The sequence below is a fragment of the Columba livia genome, chromosome 2, assembly GCF_036013475.1.
Source record: "Columba livia isolate bColLiv1 breed racing homer chromosome 2, bColLiv1.pat.W.v2, whole genome shotgun sequence".
Lineage (NCBI taxonomy): Eukaryota > Metazoa > Chordata > Aves > Columbiformes > Columbidae > Columba > Columba livia.
In genome coordinates this window covers 39,630,637-39,656,939 of record NC_088603.1, presented here as the reverse complement: position 1 = coordinate 39,656,939, position 26,303 = coordinate 39,630,637, and the positions used below count along the sequence as shown (strand labels likewise).

Here is a 26,303-nt window from a genome sequence, read left to right as displayed (position 1 = left end):
TGGACAAACAGTTCATGGTCAGACCATAGGGCAAATTGCTTGAGCCATGTTCTGTACTTTGTTCAATGTGTGGGCTTGTATCTGGAAATGAGATTATTTAATTAAGGGCTATTCACCTACCCACTGTTTTCTTATGGTACTTGAAAATTATTTCAAATGCTTTCATAAGTATAACTGAATAGGTTACATGGAAATTATTCTCTTGGAACTAGCAAAATTATGTCTTTCACTTATTTGTGCTCTTGAGTTCATTCAGTGCCAAAGCTTTCACCTCTGACTAAAATCTCAGAACTCCAAATTGATATTGAATTTTAGTTCTCCCTTTTTTCTGCAAACTCTCATTCCTGACATCTGTCCCAAAGTTCCTACTATGGTCTCATGATGAAGGCTTCTCTTTACAAGTTTTCCCTTTCAAACTACTCTTTAAATTTCACTTTGCTTTCTCTCCTGGAACCACAAATTTACTGTGTTACTAAAGTCTTTTCTTCTTTGCTTGAGTCTATCTTGCATCAGATTATTTTATATTGTCCTCCAAAAGTATTCTAAAACCTTTTTCCCTAGCTGCTTTAACATAATCTTCCTTATCTTCCACCATATCATCCCCTCACCTGTTTGCTCCACTTAAAATTATGCAAATAAAATGACTGCACAAGTATCGTACGATGAACAATGTGTGTCCACCCCCCTTTTTTATGTCTATCTCTAAATCCTTTTTTTTTTTTTTCATGAAGTTTAAGCGTATCTGTCAATGAGGCTAACTCAATCTGGTAGTTTGCCCTTTTTTTACCTCTCTGATTCTTGCTTCCCTTTACTCCTTCCTTTACTTGTGTTATCCTTCTGTGGCTACTCCCACTACTATTTTTATGCCTTTCCCAATCATATTCTTGACACAAACCCTATTTTGCTGTGTATCAAACAGATCCCTTCCCTAATCTTAGATCCTTCTCTGTACTTAGATCCTTCCTTCCATAAAATGCAAATACACCTGTTGTTTTTCAGCAGTGAAACATTTTAAAGATACCTGAAGTACTTTAATAAATAGACCTCTATTCTCTGGGCTGCATCTGACCCCATGTGTGAGTCATGTATGTGGAGACATCCTTGAGGAGGGAACAGGACCTTTCTGTGCCTGTGGATAGACACAGATGGTGGTGAAAGTCAGGTGCCAAAGCTTCAAAGGGTTGGGATCTGAACTATACTGTCTTAACATAAAACCAAAGGTGTAGCACAGGGTTCAAAAACTATGAGGGCAGGTAGACTTTTGTTTCGCATGCAGTAGATCTGGTCAGAGCTGGAAGGTATTGCCTCTCATAGATGTTTACATTGATTCTTCCAGTTAAATCCCCAAATCAGTGTGAGTCGATAGGCTTACTTTGAAAGTGCTAAGAGTCTTCTAGACAGCTAGTAAGCTACAGAGGACAGCAAATCCTAGCTCCCAATAACTAGAAATGCCCAAATTCAGGGAAAATAGGAGTGAGATGCTGCCAAACGCTTCTACAAGAAGTAGTATTTTCCAGCTCTTGTTATCTACCTCTATCATTCATGTTTAATTTGTAAAAGTACAGTTAAATTAGACTTGTAACTCTGAAAAACTTGCCAAATTCTGTCACTGTTTGCCTTAGACAAATTTAAAAAATATTGGAAAATCATGGAAGGTATTTCTTCAAAAATAAGTAGATATATGCATATGTCCTTCTGCGAATGAAAAAAAAATATATTTATCTCATTGCCAGTGTTGACATTACTACTCGTATATAGTTGCAGCACAACGGAACAAAATAGGTGATGTTTCATACGATTTAGTGAAGACAAATACCAGTTATATGTTACAACAATAGTAGGATACTGATCTGAAATTTTCAGTTTCAGAACATTTCCTCTTCTCCACTTGGGACAGCAGGTTTTTGTGTGTGCATGCATAGGTATGCAGGCTGGGAAAGAAGATTTAAAGTTTTTGCTATTACTTGCTGCTTCCAGCTACTTCAACCTTTGAAATTAAAGCAGGATAGTGCACAAATTATTCTTCCGTTGCCTGAGCTTCCTGACTCTAATAATGCTGAATCAAGCTCTGACAGTTTGTTAAGGATCATTTTTAGGAGTTGGTTCTATTGGCTATGACAGTTCTGCCACTGAGCATTGACCTCTAACTCTAACATTGCTTCTGTAGGTATAAAGCAGAAAAAAAATCCACATAGACGCAAAAGTGAATAACTAATGCAAGGAGAAACAGACCCTGTGTACAGACTGAAATAAGTGTTTGTGTAACTAAATGCAGCTGGTATTGGGTTGAAATCTGAGAAAATATGATTTTAAGTGTATATGTTACTAGATGTGAGTCAAGTGGAACTCCATTGCAGATGGTGCAGAAGCTGTCTTTCCTCTCTACTTACTGAGGCTTTTGGACTAAAACGTGAATAAAATATGTTGCATTTGGGTGCTTCCACTGGATACCAAAATAATGAATTAATTAAGTAATTGAGCTCATGCTTTTGTAGTGGCTGTAGTGGAGCAACCAATGTTTCTCTGTCTTGAGGGTGGTTAAGCTATGGGACATGTGAGGCCCTCACTGATCTTGCCTTGTGAAGAATGTATCTGCTTTTTCTAATAGTCTAATGTATGTTTTGTAGGTGATTTAACAGACAATAAAAATTGAATAAGTCAGACATCTATGCCCAATGAAAATAGAGAGAAAACAATTGTTTTCCAAATGATTTATGGCTAATTTCCCTAAAGAAAAAAATAAAGAAACCCCACAATCCCAGTGAAAGCTGCTAGATTATTTTCCTTATTTCATCTCCATTAAAATACTTTTAAGCAACATCTTCTGTTGTAAACTCTGCATGGCATTTCCTTTAGGTTTTAACTTCCCAAATACAACAAGCAACATTAACAGATGCAGTGGACTAAGATTAGTATTAATCCACAGGTGTAAATGCTGTTCCTAAAACAACTTTACAAAGCTATTTCTGTTTTAATTTTCTAATACCTGTTTTGTTTTACATGTTAGTGCAATTATGCTTCTTTACTTTTAGCTTTCCAATCACCTTTTTAAAGTTTATTTTAGAAATTCATAGTTAAATAAACTTATGGGTTTGCTGCAATACTTAATGCTGTGTTTAGTCACCTCCATTTTTACTATACTCTTCTTATTCCACTGTTCTTCAAAACTACATGTTTTAATGCAAATACAACAGGTTTTTGTACTTGAATGACTCATTCACTTATTGCTAGATAAGGTGAAATTGTCAGGAAATGTATTAACTTTAAGTATGCTTTTTTGTATTCTTAAAGACAGATGTTATTGCTAAGTATTTGCAATTTAAAATTATAAACAAAGCTGTGTTTACTGTACTTACCCCATTGTTTCAAAGTCTTAACGCAATTACGTTTATTGGTCTGTATGTCTTGGGTTGATGCATGTTTGAGAGGTGAAAAAAACCTTTAAAGTAAATGGAAAAGTGTTAGTACTTCAAATGTACTAAGGTGTATTTGGTTTATATTCAAGTTACCGAAATTTAATGAATAAAGGAATGTAGAACAAAAATTAACAACATGGATAAATCAGTCAATTTCAGCATAATCTTGTGTAATAATGCTCTAATTTTTATTTCTGGGATTTTTGTTATATCAAGATGAATGTATCTTTAAATTAATAAATACATAAACCTCTCATAAAATTTATCTAGACTCAAAGGACAATTTAGCAAAACGCTGTCTTTTTTCTCATGAAACAGCATTTTCCATAGTGAAAATTGTGTTTAGATATTACTTGTGACTGTGTGATGGAATACAAAGAGAGATTATATTCTATGTGAAATGTGTTAGTAGAATGGAAAATAATGAAAGCATTGATACAGGAGCAGACAAACTAATTCAGTCCTCCCTTTCATACTCAAATGATATCTTACTGTAGCAAATAGTGAAAAAAGCACAAATATTTTAACTGTGTTCCTCTTCCTCATACATGTTCAGGGAAATGGAAACCAAGAATGAGCAGTGTTGAGGGAGCTTTGGCGGATGAGAACTCCAGAAGGAAAATAAAACTGTTTATTTAGATTGTTTTTACAGTTAATGATTGCTTTCAAAACATGTTTTTGTAAAGCAACCAGTTTGATTAATAGAAATCATTGCTTACTTCTGCTGGTTTAGGCCAATTGTACTTTCTCTTCTCCAAAACCCCATATTGCCCTCTAGTCTCTTTTGCTCTTTCTACCAGGTACATGTACTTTAGTTGCAGTGAGTGGACACTGTGTCAATGTTTGAGTAGCCTGCTCTCAGCCTGAAAGGGGATATGATAATGTCTTTCACCTGGGAAGAGTTACAGCTGCTTGCATTAACTGAAAATAACACTCAGATGAGAAAATGAATGCAAGAAAAAAAGCTTTTCTTCCCCCACACCTCTCTTGTTTCTCCACTGCACAATTAGGTTGGGATTGGATTCAGGTGGTGTTGCTAATGTCTCCTGGTATTCTGTTTGTGTGGAGAAGAGGGTAGAGAACTTCTAATTTATGTGGTGTGGTGTAGCTAGTTTTCTGATTTCCCTCGTTCTGCTGATTTGGTAATTTTGTGGTGGGATCCCAGTTAATGCTCCAGTGACTTCACGTTGAGACAGAATGATGAGAGGTATGTGATGTTTTTTTTCGGTGTTGTTAATTTTTGTGGTATCTATGTGGTTTGTGTGGTTTTGTTCAAGCCACAGTCCTAGAGTTATATAAAAATTTTCCTTTTGCTTTTTTTTTTTCTTTAAATAAAAGCTTTTTTAATTCTTATGCCTTTAAAGCAATACTTGGAAGAGTTACTGAAATGTACTATGTAGCAAGAGGGTGGAGTTATTCTTCCTGGTGGTTGGTGCTTTTATAAAATATGCCATGATGTTTTTCAAACTGGGCAAATAACCCTTGAAACTGAGATTAACAAATGACGTAAGGGCTTGGAACTTAAGCTTAGAGCAGGGTGTGGAACTCATTTTCACTGAGGCTTGTATCAGCCTCATGGTTGCCTTTGAAGAGCTGAAGAATTTTAGGACTGTATAAATGTAGGAGTAGTTGCATTGATACAGTCCTAAAATTACCTTTGGCCCTTTGAAGGCAACTGTGAGGATGATGCCGACCCCAGTGAAAATGAGTTTGATACCCCTGGCTTAGAGTAAGCATATTTATTTATTTCTTCTTTCCCCCTGTACCCAAGAAGCTGCCCTAACAAACATAAAAACAGACTTAATCAAAACTTGTTTGTTGTTTGTTCTCCTTAGAAGTTTTGTTTGTTTACTGTCAATGTTTCTGAAACTCTGCTCTCAATGCAACTCATTTTCTGCAACCTTGTACCCTCAGTAACGGTACGAACCACTGCCATTGGGCTTTCATACAGTTTTCTATCTGCTTTAGAATTTCACAGATGTGTGGTTTTGGCCCTGTCCTTTTTGATATGGAAAAACAAAGCTGGTTGTAATATGTTAGAGATCTACTTTACGCATGTGTTACAAATTCTCTGTTCTTCAGTGCTGTCCAGGTCAAGAATTTGGTTCTGCTTGCAGTAATGCTGGTTATAAACAGGCTGTAAACTATCTTGTCAGAAAGATGAGAGCAAGGCCAATCTTTAGATCTAGCTAAAAACCTAACAAAACAAACAAACAAAAAGCCTCCCAAAACATGACAAGCATGGTACAAATGCCTATTATGTCTTGATTGGCGCAAAATCAGACAATACAGCTGTCCTCAGTGGTATCCTGGATGAGGAATTCAGCTGTACAGAATGATGGTTGTTTATGATATTCAGTGCTGTCCTTGAACATGCGGGGATGCATGACAACTCATGATTTAGTGCCTATGTTTAGAAGATTTGAGTACTGGTTATTCAGTTTAAGAAAAAGGACTATAATTCTTGAACAGAGTATAAAGAAACAAACTGTTGAAAACATTCACATTAGGAAAACAGTGAACCTGTTATGAATGATTGTATATAAAACAGAAGGTGTTCAGACTTTTTTTAGTTAGTAATGATGAGAAAACAGTAAACACATAAATAAAAGGTGATTGTGGAGCGTTCTGTAGATGAGTTTGCAGAAATTCAGCTGGAATGTTCCTTAACTATTTTAGCTTTGTCCTTCTAACACCAGACATTTCTAACCAAGAATAAATGTTTTGGCTAATGTTGCTAACTGCCTTAGGTTTTAAATCCATGTCTACTGAATAGTTTTCCCTTTTTCAGGCTAAAAGAAAAAAAGAGTATTACTATTGTCTTCTCTAGATAAGAAATCTACAGAATAGGTTTTTTTTTTTGTTTTTCTTTTGTGCCTCCCCTCCCAAAAGCAGAAAGGGCGGGGGCCGAGGAAAGAATGAAACTGGTTCCCAAACATTCTGTCTGAAGTTTTGTACCTGTTCTTTTAAAAGCTTCCTAAGACGAACAATTGTAGCTATGTATTTTGTATCCTGTTTTTTTTTTCTCTGCTCAGAAGAAAAAGATTAGAAATCCTTTCTTGTAATTTTGTTCTGTTGAATTCTATTATCTATTTTTTTGCCTATTGCTAGTTTTTATTTAATGCTTCAGAGGAAAAATCATGCCATACTGCTGCAATAAAACTTGCGATTTGACAGCTCTTCCTTTGTGTCCCACGAGGCAGAAGAGAATAGGATGAAATGGATTATTCCCTTTTCATTGCACATAGGTGCACATGGAAGACAGGCAGCTGTTGCTTCATGCAAATAAATCTGCTCTAAGGGCAGAGCTGCTGCACCTTGCCCATCAAGGAATAATCCGTGTATCCTTTTTACAGGTTCTACAGATGTTAACTATGCACAAAGCCTTCTACACCCCTGGACTATGTACCCAATTCAATGCTTAGGGGTTAAGGGTTATGTTTCAAAAAAAATTCCTGCATGAATTACATGGTGAAGAGGTCAATGTGACTATTCTATTTTTCCCTAACACTTACATGTACTTTTGCCTCTTTGAAAATCAGATCTGGTGAAGCTAAACAAAGGTTACTAAATAAAAAGCTGGCAAAAGGAATTGCTCCTCTAAAATGGAGGAGGTCGTGCAGATGGGAAGTACTGTTGTTGACTAATGCACTACTTAAACAAGATTATGGGCTGTGCTTTTTTTTTTTCTTTTATTAGATAGATCTTCAATATTTTAATGGTCACTAGTAAAATACTAACTGAGCTTCTGACATTCCTTGAGGTATTTATCCTGTCCATGTAGCCTGAAGTCAAAGGTGCTGATATCTGCCTCCTAAATCTTCCTAAACCTTCATTCCCTCAGTGACTTGTGCGAAGTCACATGGGTTAGTGGGTGATAATCTGGGGAGTTCATGCTGGAATCTTCTGGAGTACAGCCTGGAGTCCAAGTTGCTGAGCCATGCTCTTTTATTGCAGAAAGGAGAAATACTGACAAGATAAGTGTTGAAACAGTCCTAGAAATAAATGTAAGTCTTTTTACATTCATACTCATGAAATAAAATCTGCCCAACGTTTCAAAGTTGTTTCAGTGATTAAGATGCTGCTGAAAAAATACCAAGAAACATTCATGTTCTCTATTGGATTGTGTTGCTATGTGAAAATGATACACCTCAAATAAAATTATCAACTCTGTGCAGGGTTTCCAGAGCAGTCAGGTGGTTGATCAATAATACTTCAAGCAATCAAAATTGTTCCTCTTCTCCATTTTCCTCCTTTTGTCTAAATATCAGTGCTGTGGGAGAATGAACTGATCTGGTGTAAATTACAAGTTGTTTTTGTGTTTTGTAGCTGCTAACAAAGAGCACTTACAATGCAATGACCTAATAAAGTGAGGAGAAACTGACTAATCTTAGTTTGTCTTCCCTGACGTGTTCAGAAATCAGTAGAATATTACTTAGATCAACATTTAAGCCACTAAATTATCACTACGATTCATGTAGTGTGTATATGATTTAAACTCCTGGAATATATTGACTCAAACCTGTTTAAATCTTTGTTCTTGGAGAAAGGAGGGAAAGTGAGGAAAACAGATAATTTGTTGCAATGTTAAAGAGATGTAGAGTAGTATTTTGCATTTCTTCTAATATCTGCTTTTCCTTAGACACATACAATGATTTCTCAAGACAAATGCTCTAAATGAACATTAAAAATGTTGTCTGCTCCAGAAGTATTTTTTGTTTACTTGTGAGACCCTCAAAGTGCTCTAGGAACTTTACAGAGAGCTATTGGAAGAGGGAACTTCCTTGCAGAACTTGCAGTCTATTGAAGGAAGCAAGTGGTGGCCATGCTCTGGTGGCTGTACCTTCTTTTCAGTGATGTGGACTGGTACCCACATTCTCTTTGAGGATTGTGGGTGTGTTGTAAGGATGGGGGTCAGTAGGTATGTCGTGCAGAAGTTATTTTCAAGAGGTCTTGTGGTTTCCTCAGCAGCCTCAAGAGAGAAGTAGGCATAAAATCATGTAGACTGGAGAAGACCTTTAAGATCATTGAGTCCTACTGTAAACTTAACACTGCCAAGTTTACTGCTCATCTAAGTGAATACAGGTGCTAGAAATTGCAAACTAGTGGAGCAAGACTGCAATGGTCTATCTCTAGCTTGTATTAATTTTTCCCTTTCTTTCATGTAGTATTATCTGTCACTGAAAAATAATTCTTGCAAGTGGAAAAGAAATGTAGTCTTTGACAGGGCTTTCAGCAGCTTGCCATACATTTAGTACAAAAAAAAGTAGTTAAAACTGAAATGTGTGCAGGCAGTAGCATTTACCTAGTGATGCCCTTTTCTGAGCCAGAAGAATGGTCTTTTGGCCTTTTTTTTTTAAATACACCGTTCATCTGTGCAGAACAGGTTTGAATATGGAGTTCTTAATGCAAAAGGACATTTCTGGTAGAACTACACAATCTTGTACTAAATTATTTGAGTAAGAATAGGAAACAAAACTTCTGTTCTTTTAAGTACCTCTTCTCTGAATATATCACCTTTGAGTAAGATGTTGAATTTCAGTTGTTTTGTTTGCTTTAGTATGCTGCCATTTTTTTATTTCTTCATGTGATAATCTTTAGTTACTTGAACAGCCTCTTTCTAAATTAAATGGATGCACTGTTTTTTTTAATAAGGAGGCAGATATGAAAAGAACTCAGTATGTTCTCATCCATCCTAACTTAGATTTGTACAAATAGCTTGATGGGTGTTACAAAGGTATCTAGAATGTTACAAGAATTCCGCATGACTTTCTTGTGTTAATTTCTTAAGCAAACAAATGACCAAAAAAAAATCCTATAATTTTCATAATATTTTGACGTATATGTCGTTAAAGTAAAAACGCACGCTTATTTTTAATAATAGAAAGAAAAAGTTTTACTGGCAATATTTTCTGTAAAGCAAACCTAGAAGAAGAAAACAACCAGCTCTTAATGGATAACAACTTACAGGACAGCTCCCAGGAAGCAAAGAGGCAAAAACCTCTTTGACCAAGTTTAGCAGCTGGCAGTTTCAAAGCACCATTTTCCTACTTAGACCACTTACAAATGGCTGGCAAAGTAAGAAGCCGTAATAGTTCGTGTTTTCCTTCAGTAATGACCACACAGTCGCCAGTGCAAGAGGAGGAACTTGTGTACTTGTGACTTGGCTGCTGCACTTAAGTGTAAATTGATGTTGACTGTGGGTCTCTGGCTGGGACAATATGCTGCGAACTGGGACAGCTGGGAACTGAGTGTTTATTCTGATATTTCGCTCCTGCTACAAGGATATTAAATGTGAGGAAGCAAGGTATGGGATGAGCAGCTGCAGATAGTAACACAATAAACTGCCACACCCATGTTTACCAGTTAAATATCTTGAATCTGTAATATTCATGTTTCTGCTATTCAGTGGCAAGGATAGATGCATGTTAGTGTATATCAAACAGGGATCTTCACAGCGCTGTGGAAACTTTCTGACTGCTACTATTAATATTTTTTTAATGTCCACAGAGAAATTCTACTAAGAACTGTTACAACCGTTATTATTGGTTGTGATTTTCTTTCAAATAAAAATCTTGTAAGTCTGGGGATGTTCCGGGAAATGGGAAGAAAAAGTATGGTCTCTTCAGCACTCAAACAGAATAGACAAAATAACCTAGGTAACTGGGCTGGTTGCCTGGACACTGACGCCAGGCAAGATGATTGAGACTGATAAGGGATGCAATCAGACAGTAATGTTAGCAAAGCTAATGCTGATCAGCATGGTACTATTGAAAGCAGGTAGCCTGTTCTATTTTCTTTTGAATTAGATTGGAATTGCTAAATGAGTTGATCTTCACTTAGATTTACATATGACATGGAGCTTGGATACAGTGCCAATTTCTTTAAAGCAATGTACACGCAGACAGCAGATTAACAAATTAGAATTATGTCAATGCATATAAAAGTAACTAGGTGTGGAAGTATCTGGTTATGTGGATATTTTCTAATAGCATTCTCTGAATTTGAACTTGGTATTTTATTTATTTATTTATTTTTTCTAAATTAGTTTTGTGTTGTGCAAGAGTAGAATTGCTGGCTTAAACCGGGAAGAGGAAATAACAAAAGCTAGTACTGTGTGCTTCTGAAATGGAAACTGCAGAGTAGCTGAAAACAATAAGGTTTTAGGATATAGTATATTAACAATAATTGTTGCTCAAGAAAGTATTTTTTGGAGACTAAGTACATGTGCTAAACTGACATAGAGGTCTGCAGGTAAATACCTTTGCAAATGTGTTTATAAAACATCAGTGGAAATATCTGATCAAATTTTCTCTTTATAAAGATATAAATGTTGTATTACTGTATGCATTATGAATTGTCTGCTCCCTAGTGTGTGTGTAAAACACAGATCACCAGTGTTATTAATAATGCCTTTATTCATTAGATGGTAATTAGTAAGTAGTTGTTCAAACAAAACATGCACATATTTGTTGGTGTACCCCACTCCCATGTTCACTGAAGTGCTTTTGGTGGAGCCACAGCTGATGGGCCAACCCAAGCTGGATGCTCAGATGCAGAGGGAGGTGTCTGTGTCCCAGGGGCTGCCAGGCAGCTGCTCGGAGTGTCCTTGATTCCAGCAGGTGTGTAGGTGTCCCCGTGGCTTTGTCTCCACATGGTCTGGTTTGCACAACCCCTGGCTGATGCTGGTATGTGCTAGTGGCCTCCTACAGGTCTAGCAGAACCTTGTGGCCCAAGTCTATCAGTCCTTGCAGATTCAACAGAATGTTGGCTTCTGGAGCTTGTCAGCACTTGGGAAATCTTCACCATGCAATCTGCCTTCCTGCAGAAGTGATGGGAAAGGAAGCACATGATATTTGCTTTCCAAAACCTTCATCTATGCACCATGTCTCATCTGCCTCTGAAAATTCAACACCACCCCTCTGAACAACTTTTATTGTTTTTAGAAAGACTTGGAAAAAAGCAAGCATCCCCTCTCCCCCAAAATGCCTCCAAACTTCAGAGCCCTTAACTGATGGTTTTGAGCAAAACCCAATATTTTCTTGGGACTTTTGTCAAATAACAAAAATTTGTAGGTGCTATTGACAGTTTTGAGATCTAATTTATGTAGCTATATTTATGCTGAGAGGTAGAAAAGCTTTCAGAGATATTGAAACAGTAACAGATACAATGTTTTTCCATTTCAAAGAATGAGCAAAAAATAACTTTGTGGAGAAAGAAAAGCTGCATGCTTACTGAGACCGTTGACTCATTTTTTGAGGTAAAACGTCTCAGTTATAAGTTACTTGTCAGTCCTTCTGCTCTGTGGTGTGTGTTGTTTTGTTTTGTTTTGTTTTTTTTTTTTTTTTGTTCAATATTCTCAGTCTTGTATTAAAATTGTTGTTTTTGAGGGGTTATTACTTGCAGACTGCCAAATAATGATAATCTATCAAAAGCCATGTGAGAAAGGTTAGTAGTATCCTAAATGGGACTGCCTGAAAGAAATCTATAGCAGCTGATGCATTTAGGATCAGCTTTGTCAGTTCTTTGTGGACTGGCTAAAACCTCAGGTAGGTGTAATGACTTTTCAGAAGCTGTTAAAAGCTTTTTTGAGTGGATTCAGTTACTTTTTTATAAAAATATTGTTGAACTCAGGGGACTGAAATTCTGGCCAGAAACAGAAACATGCTGGCTTTGTTTTGATGACAAATGACAGAAGGAAGCTGCAGAAAATGAACTGTATAGTCAAATGAGAGCTGTAGAAATGGTCCTTGGAAAAAGTTTTGATAATGCCTTTGGGGTAAACACTGTCTGGAAAGAACCTTGGAACTAAGGAAAAATAAGTTGCAGCATGCCTCTTTTTCCCTGAATGTGGAGGAATTTGGGCGTTGGTACACACTTCTTCTTTTCAATGAATGAATTGCTTGAAGGAAATGACCGTACATAAACATCTGCCTCCAGAGAGAATTTTGAGGGAGGTAGGAAATATTTTCTGAGAACAACACAAATAAAACTTTTGTGCCACTCTTAAATAGATTGGATACAGCTGAACTTTTCCAAAAATTGCAGGAGAAGGGGTGAACAATGTTGTTTTACCTTGTACTTCAGGGAAGTTACTTTGGGATAATAAATATGTTACATACCCAGATTTATTCAGTATTTAGTATCCATAGAGATCTTCAAGTGAGCATTGATGTTTTTAAGCTTTTGCAGAGATCAGTGAAGTTTAATTGTGTATTTCTGAGATATGGAGCCAGGTTATACAACTGAAAGAGTCATCTTAAAATATAGACAGCTTGCAAAAAATGTGAACATCACAAGGCATGATTTAACCAACCTTGAAAATACTTGCTTTATTATAATTTAAAGTGTAGGTGACAAAATGCAAAGATTAAAAATTTGTTTTTACAGAAAACAAATACAAGCCTCTTCTGTAATCTTTTCTCAATACAGCTGATGTGGAAAAAGCTATTATTGCTTGTAGTTGATCTGATGCATCTTTGCTTAACTATTTATGATTATTGCTATAATTAATATATCCAGAAGTATTAATATAAACCATACTACGTGGAAATAAATTGCTGATACCAGTAGTCAGAGCAACACAAAGCCACTTGAACACTTGCAAAATGTTCTACTGCCTAGAGAAGACCTGGCTGAAGAAGAGGACTGCTTGCCCTTCACTGCCATGAGGAAGGCTGCGCTTTGTTAGTAGTCTGTTACCTACAAACCTTCTGTGGCCATCAGATGGTAGCAAGAGTGGCTGCAGCATCAGTTGTTGCCTCCCATCCCGCACCTTTCTGGCCTGTGCCAGTGGTGAAAGGGAACACAACATGTACCACTGCCAGGCAGTGTTGTCAGCTGCTGCTGTGACAAAGTGACAGGTGATGGTTTGTGGTGGGTGACAGTTGCAATCAATGGACCAAATGGGAGCTCCTACTCATGAGCAGCTGTTCCATGAGGCAGAAGGGAGAGAGCTGGCAGGCAGGATGTTGCAGGTGACAGAGCTACTCTAATATGCAGCTTCCAAAAAATGGACTTATGTCACTTTTCTAAAAAAGCGAATCCCAAACCAACCAACAAACAAACCCACCTGACTTAAAGGCAGATCTCTGCCTTTTTCAACTGCTATGACAAGTTTGATAATATTTTTCCCCTTATATTTTTGTATATTTTTGTAAAAAGTGTCCATTTTCATCACACCTCAGTTCTCCTTTTCCCTGAACTACACTTAACTGTAAACCTATGCTGTTTCACTACGTGTATGTCAGAAATGTGGTACAAATCTGAATTGGAAACTTTGATAGAAACCGGTTAACAGTACCATAAGTCCTTCTGTATGCAATTAAGTATTAGATGTTTGATTAAGAAAAATCTTCAGAACATCAGCTTCTCCAAAATCACTCCTTAAAAAAACCCAAACAATATTCAATAAGAGATTGGGGGGGGTTGGGGTGTGAGGAGGAGCAGGAGATACTGAGGAGGTGATTCATACATAAATGATGTTGGGGTAGATTAAATACATACAGAAGTTCTTGCAGTTTAGGTCTTAAAGAAATACCAGAGGCGAAACCTGCTGCAAGGACAAATGTGAGAGCTCCATAGCAATCGGTTAAATTTTTAAACCTGTCAGGGTGGGTTTAACTGTTGAGGATGTGGAGGTAATGCACTGTTACCCTCCAGGGCGGTGAGTTAGTAATTCTGTGAAAACTGTGCAGCTGCTTTTGACTTTAGATGAAAAGAGGTGGGTGAGGACCGCTGCAGTTTGGCTGGGGCACAGGAGCACAGGAGCATCCGTGTATAGCATCGAGTAGGGGTGAGGGAAGGGGCCAGATCCATCTTCTTCCTCAGTAAATCCACGCCTGCATAAAAAAAGCTCTCTGTAATCCTGTAGATTGGAACTGCTGCCAACAGGAAAGAACTGGTGATTAATGAAAATAATCCTTATCTTTTGATGGCTTGTTCAAAATTTGTGCAGAAGACAGAGCAGAGCATCAACTGCAGCTAAAAGGCAAAATAGATATTTTCAGTTGGCTGACATTTATTTTTATTTGCTCTTATTAGAATGGCTTTAAACATCCATTTGCTTGGGATTTTGGGTGACATTATGTATTTCATGTGTCAGTAAATAGACAAAAAATAAGAGTTGCTGCTTGAGGTGTGTTTTGTTTTGTTTTCCCTGTGTGTGGCAGGTAACCTTTAAATCTATAACTTTTGCCTGATATTAACTCAGTAGTGTCCTCATGAGGGGTAAAGACTCAGGAACTTCTAAGTGAAAGAAAGACTGTTGAAATTCCACGTGCTCAACCTAAATACAGGGCCATGAAAATCTCTTTTGCATTGCAATTACATGTTCCTAGCTTAAATTACGCATTTCCAGTGGATGAGAACCGTCTGGGTAATTTTAATAACTCATCAAAGTGAGATATGGATGAGTACCTACAAAATTAGCAATACAATAAGCTACAATATATATGTACAATAAGCTACAATATATGTACAATAAGCTACAATATATGTACAATAAGCTACAATATAAGTACAATAAGCTACAATATTTTCCAAATATTTTTCTTCCAATTGGGAATGTCGTTATTCTCTGCCACTTCAAATGTGACTTCCTATCTCACTTGAGGTCGTACTCGCTATGTTTAAATCTGAAAAATCAATTGGAGTCAGGCATTGAAAGGATTGCAATTGATTCATAATTACTCCTATGATGTTTATAACTAGAGTGATTTTTATCTGCCTTTTGCTCTCTTTACTTCAAAGGTGGTGGTGAGGTGGGAGGTTAAGATTGTCAGGCTGTTGCTCCCTGTTTTCCTGAGGTACTATAGACATTAAGAAATTGCTACTAGAGCTAATAAATTCTCCTGCTAAGGAATGCTGCTTTGCTCACATTTGGCTGTGGCTCAGGTCATCAAAACTCTACTGAGATCCAGGCCTTCCAGGAGATGGGCAAACTCCATAGTAATATGCTGAAAGGCTTGGTGGGACCTGAGGGTGGTCTCACAATCTTCCATGCTGGCCTGGTAGGGGATCTGAGACCTGTGCTAGGATTGTCAGCTTTGGAGGCCTGCCAGGATGTTATTTTTTTATGTTCCTCCTACAAAAGTCTTCTTGAAAGGTGTCTTGGGGAAGCGAATCATAGAAGGAATGGCCAAAATAACAGGGTAACTCTGAGCCCTCAGGCTTACTCCTCAAAAATAGTCTCTGCCATCAGTGGTTCAGCCTCATAGCTTAAAAAGAACAGGTTGGCTGTTGTTTGTTTCCTAGTCCTCCAGCTGAAGTTGTTGCACCCAGGAAGAGTGGGGACACTGGGTGGTGTTGTTTGTTTGTTTTGTGTCTGTATTTGTGGTTCTTTCTGTTAATTTTTTATTTGTTGTTGTTGTAAGTGTATATTTCTTTTTAATTTTTTTTTTCCTGTCTTCTCTTTAGTTGAGTGGGGTTATTTTTGTTTTGTTTTTTTGAGAAGGCTAGTGTCCCTTTAAGGGATTACGATACTGGAAGTCTGTTTTATCAAGGAAGATTATTTTCATTTCAAGCTAAGGGTGTGAGTTTTCCCTAAAGAGTGGTGGAATCTAAATGATAATCCAAGGAAGGGCCCTCTTGATGCAGCACTTCTGGTCTCCAGAAGAGTTAGATGCCTGGTCAAACATTTTTTGTCTAAGTAGTTGATCTGTATGGTTAAGTGAATGACTGGAGACATCTCATGGCTCTCTTAAGTTAACTTGCCTGTGTGAATAGACAAAGCCCAATGAGACGTTCCAATAGATGTGGCCACTGGAGAGAAAAGACCTGAACTATGAATAAAGAGTGGTCCAGAAGCATCCATGTCCAACAGAATTTTCATTTAAAATTTCTTCTCTCCTTTAGCTGGTAACTACTGGTATAATTCTGTTGTAGAATTTGACAGTCATTATACCTTCCTAAGTGAAGAAAAAGGATTTTTAAAAGCTTGCTTTCTAGTGCTTTATCTAAGTGCTGCAAGGTTTCTTCATGACTGGAATTTATGCCAAAATACAGTGACTAATTATAAGTGTGATGTAATGAACGAACAGTTAAATTACAACTTTGTTTTTCTGTGATGTAACTAATCACAGTTTAGTCTCCTTGAGCTGAGTAAAGACTGGTGTAACTTCCTGTGCTCTGTAGAGACTGTGATTAGAATATCTCAGCTTTCTGTAAACTTTGCACTTAGGGTGTACCATGGAACACATTTAATACTAGTCTTAAACCTAAGTTACACCAACTCATCCTTTCTAAAAAAATCTGAGAATAACAGTTGAACTTGCCTCCAAAGAAATCACTTGCATTGAGAAGGGGGGGAAAAAAAAAAATTAAGGTAGCCTGTCCTTGTTGTTAGAGTCCTACTCAGCCACTGGCAAGGGTAGAGTAGCACAACAGGCCTGGTAGGATGGGGAAGCAGGCTGGAGAGGTCTGGACTAAAATTGCTGAGATGTGTTTGCTGGGCAGGACAGAGCAGTGGATGACAACAGGAAAGAAAAGAGGCAGATGTAATAGACTGGATGTGTCTCTGAGCATAATTTGTTAATTGCTTGGGCATTTGTCCTTGCAGGCTGAACTTGTAAGGTCTGGGAAGCGTTAAAGGAAAATATTTCCTGCTGGTTCCCACAGCCTGAGATAGGTGAGGCTACTGCAGCTCCTTGTCTCCAGGTCTGGTAGTGAAACTGAAAGCATATTCTCAGCAGGCACAAACATATATGTTGTGGCCAGGCATTCAGAATGCTTATGTGAACACAGACAGCAGCGATGGCCTCATGTAGGGGAAAGGGACCTGGGGGTCCTGGTGGACAACAGGATGACCGTGAGTCAGCACTGTGCCCTTATGGCCAAGAAGGCCAATGGCATCCTGGGGTGTATTAGAAAGGGGGTGGTTAGTAGGTTGAGAGAGGTTTTCCTTCCTCTCTACTCTGCCCTGGTGAGACCACACCTGGAATATTGTGTCCAGTTCTGGGCCCCTCAGTTCAAGAAGGACAGGGAACTGCTGGAGAGAGTCCAGCGCAGGGCAACAAAGATGATTATGAGTGCAGAACATCTCCCTTATGAGGAAAGGCTGAGGGAGCTGGGTCTCTTTAGCTTGGAGAAGAGGAGACTGAGGGGTGACCTTATTAGTGTTTACAAATATATAAAGGGTGAGAGTCATGAGGATGGAGCCAGGCTCTTCTTGATGACAACCAATGGTGGGACAAGGGGTAATGGTTTCAAACTGGAATGCAAGAGGTTCCACTTAAATTTGAGAAGAAACTTCTTTACAGTGAGGGTGCCAGAACACTGGAACAGGCTGCCCAGGGGGGTTATGGAGTCTCCTACCCTGGAGACATTCAAAGCCTGCCTGGACACCTTCCTGTGTAGCCTTATCTAAGTGTTCCTGCTCCAGCAGGGGGATTGGACTAGATGATCTTTTGACGTCCCTTCCAATCCCTAGCATTCTGTGATCCTGCTCCCCTCTCTGGCAGAGTAGGATGCGGGTCTGCTAGATAGGATCATGCCATCAGAATGCAGAGGTCTCTCCCTGGCTGCCCTTCTTCTGTTAACACTTCCAGATGCATGGCATTTAAGGTTCTTGGTTGGGAGGAAGCATGACCAGGATTTCAAGATAGCTTCCAGGACCAGGTGGACCATGGACCTGGACCATGCCTGGCTTTAAAAAAAAAAAACAAAACAAAACCAAGCCAAACAAATCCCCAAACACCACAAAACAAACCCAGACAAACAAACAAAAAACCTCAAAAGACCTGCAAAACCAACGAACAAACCAACCCCCAAACCACAAAAAATCTTATCAGTGTAGATAAGGCAACAATTCTTCTAATCTCTGGTAAAGATCAGAGGATGCTAACCATGAAGCTGTGGTTGATATCACAGAATCACGGGTCTTGCAGGTTCATAAAATAAGTGAGGAGGATGCCTGTGGGAGGCAGGGTCTACATCTGTCGGGCTCACTGGCACCCAAGGACCAGAGCTGGGGCTTTCCTAGGTGGATTCTTTGCCCTATTGGTTCTTACGCAAAAAGTGGGCAGCAGGTATGGGAATAATTATTGATAGCCTAACACCTAGCTGGAGGCAGAGGTAATTTCCTTGTTTCCTTGTGATCTTATGATTTCTGTCCTAAGAGGACTAGGTCACTACCTGCATATTCCCATATTTGGTCAGTGAACAAAAGGAACTGTCTGAATTATGCAGATTGAAGTTGTTCAAAGGAAGATGGAAAGAAACCTGTCTCTTTGTGCTGACATGCTACATCCCGCAGGCAGTGAGCATCAGGCAGGCTGGGTTAACCCGACTGCCATCTGTTAGACAGGCTGAGTTAACTTGCACATTTTGTTTTTCTGTGTTTTTGGTGTGTGTGGTGATTTTTTTTTTTTTTTTTTTTTTTTTTTTTTTTTTAGGCATGTCCATAGAACTATTTTAAATAGGATTTGGCAAACCCAGTTCATGTGAGGAGAGTGAGAAGAGTGTCCTAGTCACCATTTGAAAGATTTTCTTTTTTCTGTTCAGAAATTTGCCCAAGATAGCCAGTGACACTGATGTTTCTTCACAGCCACAATGAGTAAAAATGAAGATAGTGGGAAGCACGAACTGTACAAGACTGTTCCTGTCCCCCATTAGTGGCTGTCTGAATCCTGCTCCACATCTCAGTACGCTTTGCATTTCAGTCTATTTTCTGGCACTGCATCATAAGCCTCAGCTGTCTCAGTAAAGAGTCAAGCCCTGAAAAGTCTGCGTGTCCTAAGATCAGGGTCCTGGGGAGCCTATTTGTAGTCAAAGGCTTTTCTGCAACAAAGGCAGCTGATCCTTGCAAATGTGTGAATGTGCAGTAGGTTTCTTTCCCCTGCTTTGTGAATGACAGTTCCCTAGGATTAAAGGTGTTGCTCTCCTGTGTGCTATACAGAGAGCCAATTAACATTGATTTGTTTTATTTTATTTTTCTTTATTCTTCCCTAAAGCTGTTTTCTCAGATTGGAAAATAAAAAGGTGAATGAGTCATCCTTCTGTCCTTATTTTACCTGCTACTCTTACAGTGCCTAATAAATTGTAGGAATTTGTTGATGTTTCTGATAGGGAGATGGGACACTGCTAGGACAAAGCTAATATATGGTGCTGTGTCTCATGGGGTGAGTTTCACCAACCCTATAACTCCCAGAATAAGTGTCAAATTTAATTGATACCAGACATAAATAACTTAATTGGATTTAACTGCTTAACTGGTCCACCACTATGTGCTTGTTATTTTCTATAGCATGTCTTCTTTGAAATATCATTAGTTGTACAAATTTGTTAGTGTTTTTTTTTTTTTTTTAAGATTAAATGGCAGTTAAGCAGTGTGGATAGTTGCCTATAGAAAATATCCAAGCAATTTCTTTCTTCTTTCTGTGACACTAGAGCAGCAGTGTGGGTGGTAATGAATATTTAGAGTGCTTTTATTAAAAAAGAACAAAAGAAACAACACCCCCAAACAAACACACACTTTCTAACAGCATTCATTATAATTTAATTGAAAGTTTGCCAAGATGAATGCAGTTAAGCACCATGTTGCACTAAAGGCAGGGGTTAGATTCGTCCCTGGTACACTTCCAATGGTCCGTGGAGCTATGCCAAGAGTGGATTTGCACTCTTTCAGCATGTTTTCCTGAGGCTGTTTGGGAGCAGGGGGAAGGATGGATACTTAAAGGTTAAAGACACGAGTTTAAGCGGCAGATTGAAGAGAAAAGTACATCTGTGGTACTTGTGACACTTTAAAGAATTCTGTAGGTTCCATTTTGGGTCTCTTTTTTGAAATATCTATGTAAATAAATGTGTTATTTTCTGGAAGCCTTTGATAAGTTGGGGGAAGGCTCACAACAGCAGTGAAGGTACTGCACGTAACCCTGTAATAGTCATTCTGTACTGAGAAGTGCACTGTGGAGAAAGTGGTCTCCTAAGGCTGTGAATCCATATCAAAGCCCCTTCATGCTTAACCTTTGAAGCAAATTATAATTCATTTATGGCAATAATATGCTCAACAAAATTTTGATTTACATTCATAGTATCTACTCTAATCTGGAAAGCCACAGGAGCCTTGAGATGGGTATAAGTGACTTAATGAAAGGCTGGGACTGTCTAAACAACAAAGGAGATCCTATTCTTGTCAAGCAGTATGGTTTCAAAGCAGGGTACTCGGCTGCAATGCAGAAAAAATTGGTTTCTTGCCATATAGCAACTCTATGGTGGTAGGAAAATCTCTTCCTTTGTGTGTGCTTCATTTATCTTTCTGAAAACTGATAATGATCTCTTTCATATTGCCATGAGCTTTACAGGTTAAAGTCTAGATAAGACCAGACAAAATCTGCAGAATACTCACTTGCAGGACTTCGTGGAATAAGGGACTTTATGCATTGTAGCCTGTTGCTCTGCACATGGACAGATGTGTTCTGTATCCTGCTCAATTCCTTGGCTTAGAAAAATCAAATACTCTTACGGTTAAGAATCAATAGTGTGCATGTTTAAGCAAAACACTGCAGTTGTTCTGGAACTTACAGGCTATGTGATTTATCTAGCCATTTCTTTTTAATGTTTTTGGACAGCCTCTTCCTTTTTTTTTTTTTTTTTTTTTTCCTCCCTCTGTAGGAAATCTGGGACCCTGCTTCCCACATATGCACTTTTTGGCATCTCCCAAACCCCAGTTCCTAATAAGGAGTTAACCTTCCACTCCAGAGCATCATGCATCCTTAAGTGCTGCAAGAACCCTTCCCTCCTATGGACCTGACCCTTGAAAGCTCTTGTTGTGCAAGTCTTTTTAACATTGCCTGCTGCTCCCCTTATTTGAGGAGCCCCTGGGGGATCATTTTGTTTCCCTTTGCCAGCCAAGCTCACTACTGCTCTGTTTCATGGCTGTGTTGCCGTATCTCATTATCTAGAACCTTCCTGAGCAGAAGTTTAGCTAATGAGACTCTTGCACTGCGCAGTACAAAAGGGCTCCTGCAGTTTTTATAAACAAATGTGAAAACCTCTAGTAACTCCACAGAAAACTTCAGTTTCTCTAGAGGAGAACTCACACTTTTTAGAGAGAGGGGGAACTGAAATTTGGTGCTCAGGCAAGCAAAGTTCTTTATGACATTGTTGATGAACTGCAGCATCAGAATCAAAAATATCTATTGTATGATTATTGCTAACTTTTTTTTTGTGCTAGGTGCTGCATGGGCCAGGGAAGAATTTGTGGTTTTGTCAGTCACAGAAAAATTAAATTAATTAATCCATATTTTCAATACTGAAGTTTCTAATAGAGAAGACTTCTGGATGTTTTCCTTGACTTGACACTATATGATCTTTGAAATGAAGCATGTACTTAAGGACTTTTTTCTTATTCACCACTTTCTAATTTTGTCTTTTGTCTATTGGTTTGAATTAAAAATCAAAGTTGAAATGCCTCAAGCCGTAACTTCTTTCTATACCTATTATGCTTGCAGGTAGGTAAACTTAAGCGAAGGTGTGGACTTGTGTTCTGTAGGAATTTTAAATCTTAAGAGGATAAAACTGGTTTTGTATTGTTTAAAAAGAGTATGACTGTGGTAGATCTCCAAGACAACAGAATATAATTTTGTCCTCAAATTACAGTCTTTTAATTGGAAAAAAGAAACATCTTCCTCCTTTTATTTTCCCAATCAAGCAAGTTGCAAGTAATTAACAAACAAGACTCTGGAGACAAAGTATTTTTCTATATAATTCTTGTCTGCTACGGTGCTGCAAAAGAATATTGCACAGAGTTTTTTCCCTTCTAAGAATTCTCTGAAGAAGATTTTTTTCCTGGCAATTCCAGTGTTATTCCATAAATGTTTTGTAGAGAACATTTAACTTCAGGTTAACCCCTGTCTTTTTGCCAGGGGTTTCCAGCATGCATTCTACAGCCAAAGGAGTTTTTCATTTGCTCATGCTGTCCTACTTTGCCTGTGGAATGCTACTCATGACAACTTTCCTTCTCAGGCCAGGGAAAAACACTGATTCTTCTTTTCATGCATCCTAATTTTTCTCCATTAGCTCATCTTCTGTAGGCAGTGACTCCTCTACTTTCTCCTTTTCCACTTTTTAATATCTGGATTTTACCTCCTCTTATGCTTAGGCAAAGCCAGCATCTGCTTTTTTTTCCTATATCTATTGCCGCTTGCATTTTTCCCTTGTCTGTGGTCATGGTCAAAGTTCAGAACTTGTCTTCTCTGCTTGTCACTTGAATTTCCTCCTTCCTCCTGCTTTCTCATCTCCTTTGGTACTGCTCATCCTTCCTTACCTGTTATATCACACCATTCTGCCACCTCCAGTTCGTTAGCAACTGTCCAACAAGCTGCTCGTTTGGGACCATTTGAGCCATAGGACACAACACCATCTAAGAAGAAGTAATGACCTCGCTGAGCCCCTGTCCTGCTTCTGGTCTTTGTGTCTGACTCTACACCTAAATCAGTCTGCCTAGATGAATACAGACTCTCTGTCAGGAATGACCAAAGCTATCACAATCCTCCTCTAATGATGTGATAGAGTATTTACATGTTCACCTCTGATCTTTATATAAGTGGCCACAGTTTTGACAGTTTTCTCTCATTAAATGGCTTCTACAAGCTAGAGGTTGTCAGAATAAGTAGGACAGCAGTTTCTGGCACCTTTTGTTAGGACGTTCTGACTTTAATGCCATCCTTAAAAGCACTGGCACAGATATTAGTGGTATCTTTGGCTGCTGCTCGCTCTGAAGTGTACACACCAAATTTTCAGGGCAAAAGGAGGGTAGTAGGGAAGAAAGCCCCCTATTGCAGGTGGTGGTTTTTTGTGTGTTTTTTTTTTTTTTTTTTTTCAGTTTATGCAGCTTTTTTGGCAATGTTTGTACTTCATATTGTAGGCCTTTTGTGATCACTGACTGGATCAAATAAGCCTCAGTGTGTGCTGCTGAAGGAGGAGAATGCTTGATGGAGGTCATGGTTTTATGTGTGTCTGGATTGAAGAAAGATAGGAAATTCATTCTTAGAACTTGCCTTATTTCCTTAAGAACTAACAACTTGCAAGAAGAAATTATTGCAAAATTGTTTGTTTTCAGCTAAATTACTTAGCTACCGTTTAATAGAATAAAGTCTCTGAGTCATGGTTGTCCTCAGGATTGTACCATGCTCAGCAGGTGTGTATACACATAATAGGTTCAGGAAATCCTCCTGCTTACCTAAACTTGAAAGCAAAATGGTTCAATTTTCTCATGAAACAACATTAGTTCTGTAAGTTTTAAATAAAATGCAAGGAGTAGATTCACATTGTGATGGTGGTAGAGGTGTCGTACTCTTCCTAATAGGCAGCACTGAAGGACACTTGTGATCTGAAGCAGATCAGCTTGGTTCTCATCTTTTTGTTGTCTGAGCCAGAAGAGAGACCAAAATGCCAGTTTACTCATTTAAATGGGGATTAAAACCCTGTTCCTGTGTTTTCTAAATATTTGATACAAAATGAACTAGAGAAAGTTAAATACAAGAATACTATGTGTTACATGGCAAGAATATGTACCTGGAAAGAGAAATCTGAGCCAGTTTCCCAGTTTAATTCAGTGAATTTTGTAAATCCTGAATGAAAGGGTGCGAGAATGGCAACTCCACAGCGTTCCATTTCCATTCAACCAAAATTATTCCTGAACTAGACTTGATAATTACTCTTGTAAATAACTCTGAATCAACTGTCTTTATTTTTGATGGATAAACTGTTTTCTAAAATAGTTGTCTATCCTTAAGCATCTTTATTTACAATCTCAATAGTTCTGTGGTATGTACTAGGAATTCCTCAACTGTGACAAAAAAATTATGCATGATTTTTTCAATCTGATGTCAGCATGATATTTCAATTTATCAAGTTGGGAATATGAGAGATTTTTAAAGTTTTGTGACTTTCATTCTATTTTCTTTTTAAATTAGTGACTTTTCTAATTTTTTTTTTTTTTTAAACTGTCATAAAAACATTTTGCAACCAGAATCAGATCCCTTTTAAGCCACTAATTTTGTATTGCAGAAAACTATTCTATTTTAATAAAGTCTAGGATTCACTGAAATACAATCTTACTGTAGAATCAGGAAGATTCAGGTCTTAACACTTTCTTGTTGCATATTACTTCCAAATATATACTTCTGGAGAAAAGAGAACACCTGAAAATAAACCGTAGCTTGTAATACTGTTTCAGAAATGCATAGTGGTTCGAAATCCCTTGAGCATAAGCCAACATCTCTTTAAGTGACTAGAGGCTTTCACCTTTCAAAGCACCTACGCAAGTTCAGTGTTATCTACTGTTCGCATATTCTGTTGTTTCTCCTGGTTTAATGAAGATTGAAAATTGTATGCTGCAAAGTTCTTTGCTCTTCTTGTTATGTGTGGATAGACTCCTGCGAGCAAAGCTACTTGACACATAAGATTAAAATAAAAAAAAGTATACAGCAAGTCAAGACTGGGAAAAGCAGGTTTAGAGATAATGACAAGATAACTGTGAAGAGAGGCTATCGAAATTGAGTCTATAAATAGAAAGTATACAGCAGGAGCATAATGCACTGAATGGAAGAAGAAATTCTTGTGCTGATAATGTGCACGGTAGCTACTATATATTAATATATGCATATTTTTTTCCGTACTCTGTAGAGTTTTTGTGGCTTTTTTTTTTTTTTTGTGAATTTATTTGTTGTGGCAGTTGATATAATAAGAGCATTGGAAATAAAAGAATCCCTGCAAACAGGGGAAAGTATGAAGCAATATCATGGTCAAGCGTCCTCGGTCAGTACTCTTGAATCTTTTTTTTTAAAGGTACCATGTGATAGATGAAACCTTATGAGTTTAACACACTCATTTTACAATTCCAGAATTTGAGGGTGTCCATGAAGAATAGGTCTGTCCCAAAGCCCTCCTGTTTTGTCTTCTAGCCCCCATGGCTTTGGAGGAGGAACATCTTACAGCCTTCGTAGTAGAGATTGAAGAGAAATTGGAAGCTTGCAATGACGAGTGGTCTGAAGCAAGCATAGAAAGTAACAAAAAAGTTTGAGGAGAATTGTGGTGTCTCATGTTTGCTAGGTGTTTTCTTGCTTTTGGAAGTCTTTGAAGGTTTAAGAAAAGCTAAATCTAACACTAAACTGCTGTCCTCTTCCTTCAAAGACTCTAATAAAGAGGCAGATGGGGTGAAGTTACTATGTGCTGTCTAAAATAACTTGAAGGTATCCCACCGTGAAATGCTGCTGCAGAAGAACCAGGTCTTAAAATATTTCAGTCCCTAGAAAAAAATAAATAGAAGAAATCAAACTGAAGTCTTGAGGGAGTGCATGATCTGAACATTTCAGCAAGTCTGCTATACTGGTTCAACCCCTAACCTGATGGCTCAGTCCTCTGCTAGGAACTGAATTATTTCTGAAAAATTATACTATGAAAATAGTTCAGTTTGGCTTCAGTGAAAACAAAACAAAAAAAAAACCCTTTTAGATTTAAAGGAAATCATCCAGCATTTTTCTTCCACAATTCTCTCCTCTTACATGGCCTACATCTTCACAAATTTGTTTGGTTACAAAAATGTAATCCATGTTTTTCCCCTCTTTCTGTTCAGTGATGTTAATGCTCATGTTTGTCTTTTTGCTGTGTTCACTTTAATTACTGTAGTGGCATGAATTATTCTTAATAACATGATACCTTTTATTATGCCTATCATGATAAATTAGTATAAGAGATAGTAGGTCAGCATTGCATACTGCATTAAAATTTGCAGTGGTTGGGTTGTTGCATCAGTAATACATCAGTGATCCAGAGCAGGGGTGTCAAATTCATTTTCACCGGGGCCCACATCAGTCTCATGGTTGCCTTCAAAGGGCCAAATGTAATTTAGGACAGTATAAATGTAACTGCTCCTACATTTAAGTG

At 38.0% G+C, this 26,303-nt stretch overlaps 1 long non-coding RNA gene across 1 annotated transcript in view; it reads left to right on the top strand.

The window, feature by feature from the left end:
* Nucleotides 1–4,391: 4,391 nt before the first annotated feature.
* The window catches only part of LOC110360137 (uncharacterized), a 92,126-nt gene continuing 70,214 nt past the window's right edge, over nucleotides 4,392–26,303 (top strand). Inside the window, exon 1 of the long non-coding RNA XR_010470113.1 lies at nucleotides 4,392–4,623. This is a non-coding gene — a long non-coding RNA (uncharacterized LOC110360137). The remainder of the gene's footprint in view (nucleotides 4,624–26,303) is intronic.